Here is a 12404-nt window from a genome sequence, read left to right as displayed (position 1 = left end):
TGGCGGGCGGCGGAGGCAGCGGTCGGGCACGAGGGAGGCGGCGGCGGCTTGCGGGCGAGGTGGCGCGCGAGGAAGTGGGCCACGGGGGCCCGCTGCGGGCCTCGCGGGCCGGCGGCGCTGGCGGCGATGTGGGGCTCACAGGGCTGACGTGGCGGCGGCGGAGCGGGTCGGACAATGTCCGGCCCGGCGGATTTTGTCCGGTGGCGGCGGGTGGGGATGGATCTAGGGTTTCGGGAGGAAGGGGAAGGAGAAATTCGGGGGTGTCTTTAAATAGGCATAGAGGGAGCTAGGAGTGTCCAAATGAGGTGCGGTTTTCGGCCACGTGATCATGATCGAACGCTCTAGATGATGGAGAAGGTTTTGGTGGGTTTTGGGCCAAATTTGGAGGGGTGTTGGGCTGCAACACACACGAGGCCTTTTCGGTCCCTCGGTTAACCGTTGGATCATCAAACGAAGTCCAAATGGTACGAAACTTGACAGGCGGTCTACCGGTAGTAAACCAAGGCCGCTTGGCAAGTCTCGGTCCAATCCGGAAATGTTTAATCCCCACACGAAAGAAAGGTAGAAATGACCACCGGAGGAGAACGGAGCGCCAGAATGCAAAACGGACAACGGGAAAAATGCTCGAATGCATAAGATGAACACGTATGCAAATGCAATGCACATGATGACATGATATGAGATGCATGACAACGGCAACAACACACGGAGACAAAAACCCGAACCCGAGAAAATAAAATAACTTAACGCCGGAAACGGCAAGAGTTGGAGTACATATTGGGTAAATTACATCCGGGGTGTTACACACCGCGAGCCTCAACACTCATTGGACCGCACACATCAGTATGTATGATTTCCAATAAGTTGGTTGCTCGCTCCATTGTTCCTGAGAACAGAGTCTTGGTCATTTTACCCATGAGGCATGGTTCGCACGTGTCAAATGATTCATAATCAGGAGACTCTAAAAGTCCATCTGCATGGAGCTTCTTCATGCGTTTGACACCTATGTGACCAAGACGGCAGTGCCACAAGTATGTGGGACTATCATTATCAACCTTACATCTTTTGGTATTCACACTATGAATATGTGTAGCATTACGCTCGAGATTCATTAATAATAAACCATTCACCATCAGAGCATGACCATAAAACATATCTCTCATATAAATAGAACAACCATTATTCTCGGATTTAAATGAGTAGCCATCTCGAATTAAACAAGATCCTGATACAATGTTCATGCTCAAAGCTGGCACTAAATAACAGTTATTGAGGTTTAAAACTAATCCCGTAGGTAAATGTAGAGGCAGCGTGCCGACGGCGATCACATCGACCTTGGAACCATTCTCAACGTGCATCGTCACCTTATCCTTTGCCAGTCTCCGCTTATTCCGCAGCTCCTGCTTTGAGTTACAAATGTGAGCAACCGCACCGGTATCAAATACCCAGGAGCTACTACGAGTACTGGTAAGGTACACATCAGTTACATGTATATCACATATACCTTTAATGTTGTCGGCCTTCTTGTCTGCTAAGTATTTGGGGCAGTTACGCTTCCAGTGACCACTTCCCTTGCAATAAAAACACTCAGTCTCGGGCTTGGGTCCATTCTTTGGCTTCTTCCCGGCAGCTTGCTTACCGGGCGTGGCAACTCCCTTGTCGTCCTTCTTGAAGTTCTTCTTACCCTTGCCTTTCTTGAACTTAGTGGTTTTATTCACCATCAACACTTGATGTTCCTTTTTGATTTCCACCTCTGCTGATTTCAGCATTGAATACACCTCAGGAATGGTCTTTTCCATCCCCTGCATATTGAAGTTCATCACAAAGCTCTTGTAGCTTGGTGGAAGCGACTGAAGGATTCTGTCAATGACCGCGTCATCCGGGAGATTAACTCCCAGCTGAGTCAAGCGGTTATGCAACCCAGACATTTAGAGTATGTGCTCACTGACAGAACTATTTTCCTCCATCTTACAGCTGAAGAACTTGTCGGAGACTTCATATCTCTCGACCCGGGCATGAGCTTGAAAAAACCATTTTCAGCTCTTCGAACATCTCATATGCTCCGTGTCTCTCAAAACGCTTTTGGAGCCCTGGTTCTAAGCTGTAAAGCATGCCGCACTGAACGAGGGAGTAATCATCAGCACGTGACTGCCAAGCGTTCATAACGTCTTGGTTCTCTGGAACAGGTGCGTCACCTAGCGGTGCTTCTAGGACATAATCTTTCTTGGCAGCTATGAGGATGATCCTCAGGTTCTGGACCCAGTCCGTATAGTTGCTGCCATCGTCTTTTAGCTTGGTTTTCTCTAGGAACGCGTTGAAGTTGAGGACAACGTGGGCCATTTGATCTACAAGACATATTGTAAAGATTTTAGACTAAGTTCATGATAATTAAGTTCATCTAATCAAATTACTCAATGAACTCCCACTCATATAGACATCCCTCCAGTCATCTAAGTGAAACATGATCCGAGTTAACTAGGCCGTGTCCGATCATCACGTGAGACGGACTAGCCAACATCGGTGAACATCTTCATGTTGATCGTATCTTCTATACGACTCATGCTCGACCTTTCGGTCTTCCATGTTCCGAGGCCATGTCTGTACATGCTAGGCTCGTTAAGTCAACCTAAGTGTATTGCGTGTGTAAATTTGGCTTACACCCGTTGTATTCGAACGTTAGAATCTATCACACCCGGTCATCACGTGGTGCTTCGAAACAACGAACCTTCACAACGGTGCACAGTTAGGGGGAACACTTTCTTGAAATTATTACAAGGGATCATCTTATTTAAGCTACCGTCGTTCTAAGCAAATAAGATGTAAAACATGATAAACATCACATGCAATCAAATAGTGACATGATATGGCCAATATCATTTGCTCCTTTTGATCTCCATCTTCGGGGCACCATGATCATCATTGTCACCGGCATGACACCATGATCTCCATCATCATGATCTCCATCATCGTGTCTTCTTGAAGTTGTCTCGTCATCTATTACTTCTACTACTATGGCTAACGCTTTAGCAATAAAGTAAAGTAATTACATGACGTTTATGTTGACACGCATGTCATAAATAAATAAAGACAACTCCTATGGCTCCTGCCGGTTGTCATACTCATCGACATGCAAGTCGTGATTCCTATTACAAGAACATGATCATCTCATACATCACATATATCATTCAATACATCCTTTGGCCATATCACATCACAAAACACTTGCTGCAAAAACAAGTTAGACGTCCTCTAATTGTTGTTGCAAGTTTTTACGTGGCTGCTATAGGTTTCTAGCAAGAACGTTTGTTACCTACGCCAAAACCACAATGTGAATTGCCAATTTCTATTTACCCTTCATAAGGACCTTGTTCATCGAATCCGATCCGACTAAAGTGGGAGAGACAGACACCCGCCAGCCACCTTATGCAACTAGTGCATGTTAGTCGGTGGAACCAGTCTCACGTAAGCGTACATGTAAGGTCGGTCCGGGCCGCTTCATCCCATGATGTCGCCGAATCAAGATAAGACTAGTAACGGCAAGCAAATTGACAATATCGATGCCCACAACTGCTTTGTGTTCTACTCGTGCATAGTAACTACGCATAGACCTAGCTCATGATGCCACTGTTGGGGAACGTAGCAGAATTTTAAAATTTTCTACGCATCACCAAGATCAATCTATGGAGTCATCTAGCAACGAGGGAGAGAGGAGTGCATCTACATACCCTTGTAGATCACGCGCGGAAGCGTTCAAGAGAACGGGGTTGATGGAGTCGTACTCGACGTGATCCAAATCACCGATGACCAAGTGCCGAACGGACGGCACCTCCGCGTTCAACACACGTACGGTTGGGAAGATGTCTCCTCCAACTTGATCCAGCAAGGGGGAAGGAGAGGTTGATGAAGATCCAGCAGCATGACGGTGTGGTGGTGGAAGCAACGGTGAACTCGGCAGGGCTTCGCCAAGCGCAGGGAGACGGAGGAGTGTCACGGGAGGGAGAGGGAGAGGCCAGGGGCTTGGGTGCGGCTGCCCTCCCTCCCCCCCCACTATATATAGGGTGCCTAGGGGGGCGCCGGCCCTAGGAGATCCAATCTCCTAGGGGGGCAGCGGCCAAGGGGGTGCCTTGCCCCCCAAGGCAAGGGTGGCGCCCCCCACCCCTAGGGTTTCCAACCCTAGGCGCAGGGGGAGGCCCAAGGGGGGCGCACCAGCCCACTAGGGGCTGGTTCCCATCCCACTTCAGCCCATGGGGCCCTCCGGGATAGGTGTCCCCACCCGGTGGACCCCCGGGACCCTTCCGGTGGTCCCGATACAATACCGATTACCCCCGAAACTTTCCCGATGGCCGAAACTTGACTTCCTATATATAAATCTTCACCTCCGGACAATTCCGGAACTCCTCGTGACGTCCGGGATCTCATCCGGGACTCCAAACAACTTTCAGGTTACCGTATTCTAATATCTCTACAACCCTAGCGTCACCGAACCTTAAGTGTGTAGACCCTACGGGTTCGGGAGACATGCAGACATGACCGAGACGCCTCTCCAGTCAATAACCAACAGCAGGATCTGGATACCCATGTTGGCTCCCACATGCTCCATGATGATCTCATCGGATGAACCACGATGTCGAGGATTCAATCAATCCGTATACAATTCCCTTTGTCAATCGGTACGTTACTTGCCTGAGACTCGATCGTCGGTATCCCAATACCTAGTTCAATCTCGTTACCGGCAAGTCACTTTACTCATGCCGTAATGCATGATCTTGTGATCAACCACTTGGTCACATTGAGCTCATTATGATGATGCATTACTGAGTGGGCCCAGAGATACCTCTCCGTCATACGGAGTGACAAATCCCAGTCTTGATTCATGCCAACCCAAGAGACACTTTCGGAGATACTTGTAATGTACCTTTATAGTCACCCATTTACGTTGTGACGTTTGGCACACCCAAGGCACTCCTACGGTATTCGGGAGTTGCACAATCTCATGGTCTAAGGAAATGATACTTGACATTTGGAAAAGCTACAGCAAACGAACTACACGATCTTTGAGCTATGCTTAGGATTGGGTCTTGTCCATCACATCATTCTCCTAATGATGTGATCCCGTTATTAATGACATCCAATGTTCATAGTTAGGAAACCATGACTATCTTTTGATCAACGAGCTAGTCAACTAGAGGCTCACTAGGGACGTGTTGTGGTCTATGTATTCACACATGTATTAAGATTTCTGGATAACACAATTATAGCATGAACAATAGACAATTATCATGAACAAAGAAATATAATAATAACCATTTTATTATTGCCTCTAGGGCATATTTCCAACACTCTCCAACTGGTGCTTTTTAATAAGAGGATGATGACTCAACATAAAAGTAAGTAGATAGGCCCTTCGCAGAGGGAAGCAGGGATTTGTAGAGGTGCCAGAGCTCGGTTTTGAAATAGAGATGAATAATATTTTGAGCGGTATACTTTAATTCTTTTTAGCAAACACAGTAGGGTAAAAACCCTACTGTAACTCTTTTTTCATTGATATTGGGGGGGTATTATACACAGATGGATTACAACAAAGGACAATAGCAAAAACAGAGAATCTACAAATAATCCAACCAGCTTTGCATTCCCTCCTTTAAACTAGGTCTGACTCTTTTCATGATGGTGCCAAAGTGATCCTTGAAACAGGAAATACAGTAGCTCAAATCCCTTTCTTTGTTGTCAAAAATGATGTTGTTTCTGTGTTTCCAGATGGTATAACAACCAGCAATTAGGCATTCTTTAAAGGGCTAAATCTGAGTTCTGTTTCTGGCTTCAATAAGCATATCATTGCAGCTTAGATCAGTGTTCCATTCAAAACCAATTAATAACCAAAAGTTTTGGCTGAAATCACATGAGAAGAATAGATGTTTCATGTACTCATTAGGCTCATCATCACATAACACACAGATGGTACTCTCAATGTAGAAGCTTTTCTTAGTTAGAAGATCTCTAGTGTTTAATCTGTCCAGAAGAAGGAGCCAGAAAAAGAATTTTTTCTTAGGTAGGCAACCAGATTTCCAAATCCATTGGAAAGGCTTGGGAGCTTTCTCTGGGCATCCCAAATATTCAAAGTAGACTTTCTTAGCATTGTAGTGTCCAGAGGCCCATTTAAATTTCTAGATATCAGGTTCCCTATTACTCATTACACCATTAATAAGGGCCATTAGCTCAGTGCTTTGTTGGACAGCCACAGATGACATAGGTAGGTGGAACATGCTATAGAAGTCATTCTCACTTTCAATGCAAGCCTTCTAGAGTGAGATGTATTTGTTTATGGCATAGGAGTATAGGTGTGGGAAGCTGTCTTTCATTGGATTGTCATTCCATTTGTCATGCCATAAAGAAATGGTGTCACCAATACCAGCAGAACAGGTTGTGAGGTTCTTGTACTTGTCAAGAATAGAGCAACAATCTCTCCACTAGAAAGAGACAAGCCTAGTTGGGAAGTGTGGTAATTCACCATTTCCATAGTACTTGCTCCAAATAAGTTGCACCCATGGGATATCCTGTTTATTGAAAAAAATTGTGCAAAAATTTGGTTAACAATGCTTTGTTGTGTGCTCGAAGATCTAGAACACCAAGACCACCAGCATCCTTGGGTAGGCAAACTTGATCCCACTTTACAAGGCATTTACCAAATTTATTGATGTCCTTACCATACCAAAGAAAATTTCTGCCAGATTTTTCAAAATAACCCAAGATGGTGAAGGGAACCCTCATACAACACATTGCAAATATAGGTAGTGCAGTGGTAATAGCCTTTAGGTGGGTGAGCCTACCTGAATATGACATAATTTTTGCAATCCCAAATAACCTTTTATCTAGTCTTGAAACCATTGGCATGAATTCTTCAACTCTTGGTCTGGTGGACCCCATTGGCAATCCTGGGTAGGTGAAAGGCATGCTTTCTTTTTTACAGCCCAAAATATTAGCAAGTTGAGTGGCTTTTACATTAGAGATGTTAATGGGTACAATAGAAGATTTGTGGAAGTTCACCTGAAGCCCGGTGAAATCTGAAAAAAATCTTTAGAGTTTCCATAACATGTGAAATCTGATGAGGCACAGCTGGCATAATAATTAAGGTGTCATCAGCATATTGGACAATAGGATATGACATGGAAGCAGGTTGCTCAATGGGAGTATCGATGTGGCCATTGTTCTAGGCTTGGTTGATCAGGATCTGTAGCAATTCAGTAGCAATGACAAATGAGAGAGGGGAGAGTGGGTCCCCTTGTCTTACTCCACATTTACAATTGATTTTCTTCCCATGTACACCATTTAAAATTACAGAAGCAGAAGCAGTCTGTAGGATGTTATTGATCCATCTAATCCATTTGTCTCCAAATCCCAGGTGCTTTAGCATGAAAAGAATGGCCCCATAGTTGATTTTGTCAAATGCTTTCTCAAAGTCTACTTTGAAAACAATAATTTCTTTCTTAGATTTGTGGCACATATGGATGTACTCAAAAGACCATGCAAGACAATCCTGAATATTCCTGGTTTTGATGAAGCTGTATTGATTCTTGCTTATCACAGGAATGATGCATTTTTGGACTTTGTTTGCAAGAAGTTTAGTAAGTAGTTTGATAGGCATACTTACCAAGGAGATGGGCCTGAAATCATTGGGAGTTTCAGGGTTTTCTTTCTTAGGGATCAGGGCAATATAAGCAGTATTAATTGGAGCAAGATCCACACTCTCTGATTGGAAATCCTGAAGAAACTTATAGATGCTCTCTTTAATGATATGCCAACATTTCTTCATGAAAATGCCATTAAAACCATCAGGTCCAGGGGATTTGTCATTAGGCATAGAATTAATGATATCATCCACTTCTTTCATATAGAAAGGTTGTTCCAACTCCTCTTGATTAATAGATCTGGAAAGGTGATTAATGTTGAAATTCATCTGAGATGTGCCAGCAGTGCCAATCATGTTTTTGAAAGAGTTCCACAAGATAGCTGCCTTCTGCTCATGATCATTAACAATCAAGTTGTCAGAATTGATTAGAAAAGTAATATAATTACTTCTGAAAACATGTGTGGTTATAGCATGGAAGAATTTGGTGTTTTCATCACCCAGCTGAGCCCATTAATGTTGGCTCTGATTCTCCAATATTTCCTTTTGGCCTCAAGAAGTTTATTAGTGTGCCTGATCAATAACTTCCTGAAATTCTTCTCATGTTGAAAGAGATCTCTTTGATCTTCAATACCATCAAGGAGCTTAACATAAAAGCAGCAGTTTTCAATGGTTTTATTGAGCTGTGAAAGTTGCTTGCTCCAAATTTGCAGTCCTTTTCTAATGGATTTAAACCTAGCCACCAAGTTCTTTGCTGAGTCAGCATAGAAAGTGTAGTTATTCCAATAATTAGAGACAGTGTCAATAAAACCTTCAAAGTCCAACCAGAATTCCTCAAACCTGAATATATGGCACTTGGGGATCATGCTATCAATCTGAATATTTATAGGGACATGATCAGAGGAGAGTTTGGCCATGGGGGTTGCAAAAGTATTTGGGAACTTGTTGGTCCAATCAGCACTTGTGAAAATCCAATCAAGCTTTTCCAATAGAGGATTATCCTGCATATTACTCCGGGTGAACTGCCTGCCTTTCAGTGGGATCTCAACTAGATCAAGATTGATAATGATGTTGTTGAAATGCATCATATCATTGTGGTCACCTCCTCCTCTATTCCTGTTCTCAGGCCCTCTGGTATAATTAAAATCTCCAACAATGAGCCACAACTGCATAGGTTGGATATTAATATTGAGAAGCCAGTTAGAAAATTCAGTTTTTCCTTCCATAGAGTTTGGCCCATAAACATTGGTTATGTAGTAAACAGTATTATCCAGTTTGGATGTGAGCTCCACAGTAATCTAAAAATAATCTTTAGATATTTCTCTGCCATTGAAAAGATTACCATTTCAGATGGTCATCAGTCCACCTGAATTACCAGCAGAGGGCATGAAGATGTATTGGTTGAACCTTTTAGGATAGAAATTCCTAATATATGCCAGGTCAAATTGATCTCTCTTAGTTTCTTGGAAAGTCATAACACAGCATGAACTTTCATCAATTTTCAGCCTGATATCATCCCATCTATCATTTGAGTTAATCCCTCTAACATTCCAATTGAGAATATTCCAACTTCTATTTATTATACATGTGTGAGGGAGCATAAGACATGGCATGGCTAGCATGACATGGGGGGATTGTTTCTTTTCCTATCTTCATTGGGAGGTAAGAACAGACATGCAGTGGCATATAAATCAACAGGCAGTAGAAGCAAGAAACAACATAGTAGCAGGCATAACTGGCATTACAGATCATATAGGAAGGTCTATCTGTAGAGGTACATAACCATACAGGAGCACACAGGCCAAAGTACTTATTACAGACCAAAATAATCAAAGGTGCACACAGGCACATAACATAGAGGATCATAAAGCAGGAAGGTTGATGATAACTGGAATAAAACCAAAGAAGACAACAGTTTGGGGAGTTGTCAAAGCCCCATAGTAGAGCAGGCCAACTAATCATCTGAGCTATCATAGTTCAGGGCTGAGGATGACACTTCATGAGGTGCCATCTTGCAAGGACATGTCCCAATAGCCTGGATTGTTTCCAATGGTAGCACAGGAGGTGGAGGAGCATTTTTGTCCATCACCACAGCTTCAAATCTTGGCCCAAGATTGATAGCATCCTCTGGTTTTTCCCCATTTTCTCAAGTGATTTGTTCTGCATGGTTGCCTGCATGTTGGAGGTGCCAGCCTTGCCTATTGCAGCTACAACATCATATTTTTCTTTAAAGCCCATCTTGATCTGTGCAATTCTATTGCTCCTTCTGCGAAAGGCCTCATCAACAATTTCTTTCTTCTTCCTCTTGTTGTTCCTAGTTGGCTTGCAGACCTCAGCAAATGCTTCTTCGGTAATCTCAGTAAGACTAGCAGAGCTGATAGGAGCAGGCTGGTCTTGGATAGTCATTATTTGCAGATAACACTTTTTGCTGAAACTCTGAGTGCCTGCAACATCTACAATGTTACATTTAGCATTGACAATTTTAGAACCACCCAGCTTGGGCAAGATGTCATGGGCATTGGACACAATATTGCCAATGAGGCCATGAAGAGCAGAGATGTCGTCAGACATATAGTTGTTTGGCTCAACATTCCCATTAAAATGTGCATCCTCATAATCCATGGACGCATTAGTAGGCACAAAATCTGGACTGTTAGCTTGGATATCCTGTGATCCATCTGCAGGCACAGGAATGAAATCCATCTGATCCTCCTGCACCTCCTCATTGAGTTCCTGTGTTGCAGAGTCAACCTGCATAGGAGTGGGCATGACAGCAGTGGGGAGCACCTCATTCAGATTATTGTTGGCATTGTCAGCAGCAACAGGCGCATGAACATCCTCATAAGGAGCTCCAAGATGCTTATTGTGTGGGTTGATAACAACCTGCTCCAAGGGGGTGTTACCAAGAACTTCATCATGCCAAAACCCTCCTGAACATGCGGGAGAGGATGTGGGTTTCCTCCATCTGGGGGAAGAGGATCCTCATCACCACCAAGTTGGCCAATGAGCTCACGAGAAAGAATATATGTGGGACAAGTCCAGGAATCACCATACCCAACATTGTCCAAATTGCGCAGAACAACAATACTGACAGGTAAAGTATCCACATTCATAACTCTGACCTTAACAATAATCCTAGTTTTGTCTCTCGGGTCCTTGTTCAAGATCAGAAATCTACCGTATTGAGATATGGTGCGGCTAACAACTCCTACCTCCCAGCATTCCAATGGATAGTTCATCAACATGAGCCAAACATCATGGGTAAAAGTGATGCTACGATATTTCAAACTCCTATCATGTCTGGTAATGCGAAGAACAGAGTCCCCGATCTCATAGGGACTATTATTTATGGCAGGATCTCTTGAACAAGCAGTTGTAAATTGGATCAGAGCAGTACCCATACCACATCTGGAGGAGTAGTTAATCCTCCATCCCTTGGCTTCGAGGTACTCAATGATCATTGCATTGGCGGCAGGGAAATCTTCAGGAGGAACAGCAGGAACCAGAGTAGCAATAGCCCACTCATCACAGACCATAGGGAGCTCACCACCGAGGATGACGTAGCCTCGCTATGCTCGTTCAGGGCCCGGAGCAATGATCGTGGTGCCTGCGGGGAGGTGAGGGTATGGGTTGCACGGGTAGCAGGCCATGGCGTTCGTGGTTCGTGGTGGCGGAGACGGCGACTGGTGGAGCGTGCTGGCTAGGCAGGGGAGTAGAATGCGAGGAGGCAAGGGGGTGACTCTTGGGATTTATTGCGCTCAACAGGTGCAGACTTTTTTATCCGATATATCAGCTTGCGGTTTTTCTTGTTGAGACAAAACCTGGTGATGTGATTATGACCAAAACACTTTTTGCATCTGATACTGTTGCAACAACCCGATGGATAATGACCATATCCCAAGCATTTCATGCAGAAAATAAGTACAGTTGAGATGTTTGGAATGTGAATCGACTCCCTTATGGGCTCGTAAGTGGGCTGGTTAGCGTTGTCGCTATTGGGATCCCTGGATGGGCCAATAGGGCCCAATTCAGTGCGGCAATTTGAAATAGCGTTGGGCCCAGCAACTAACGATCTGCTATGCATGGGATTGGTTGAGCAGCGTACCTCGTTCGGCCGAAAGTTACGATCATCCAACTCCGCTGATGGGATCTGAGCATTGCCAATTGGGGTGGAGTTGGCACCAGTAAGAAACCGAGAAGAATTAGTGCCATTGGATTTGATACCTTGATTGAGCTGAGGCATGGAAGATATGCCATTAAGAATTCTTCGGTATACTTTGCTGACAGAGACGTGCCTAGAAGGAGGCTTCTTTTTATGGGTCACATGAGTCCATTCTGCCTCTTGTTCTTTAATCCAAATTTTCTCTTCATAGATCCAATTAGGGCCTCCACCGCTCCATAGGTGAAAGAAGCATTTGAACATATTGCAGGTGAAATATTTCAAACGAACCAGATGAAAACCCACTGCTTTTGAACAAACCTTGAAACTAACGTTGCCAATTATGTGTGTGACATTGATAGCATCGTAAGCAGCACCAGTGCATGATGAGATAGCAAGACTTACATTCAATGGATCAAGTCTGAATTTTGATCTTCCAAATGAAATCACCAAGATGAAACCAGAAGAAGGGGAGACCGGGTTGACTGCCGAGGCAAATAGATCACAAACCTGAGATCTAAAATGATGTACAAATGAGAAATCCAGTTGATGACCAATGGAAAGTGGATCATTGAAAGGATCCATTGGAGGAAAAAAAGATTTGGCTAGTTGGATTTGGGT

The sequence above is a fragment of the Triticum dicoccoides genome, chromosome 1A (genome assembly GCF_002162155.2).
Source record: "Triticum dicoccoides isolate Atlit2015 ecotype Zavitan chromosome 1A, WEW_v2.0, whole genome shotgun sequence".
Classification (NCBI taxonomy): domain Eukaryota; kingdom Viridiplantae; phylum Streptophyta; class Magnoliopsida; order Poales; family Poaceae; genus Triticum; species Triticum dicoccoides.
This window is presented reverse-complemented; position numbering follows the sequence as displayed.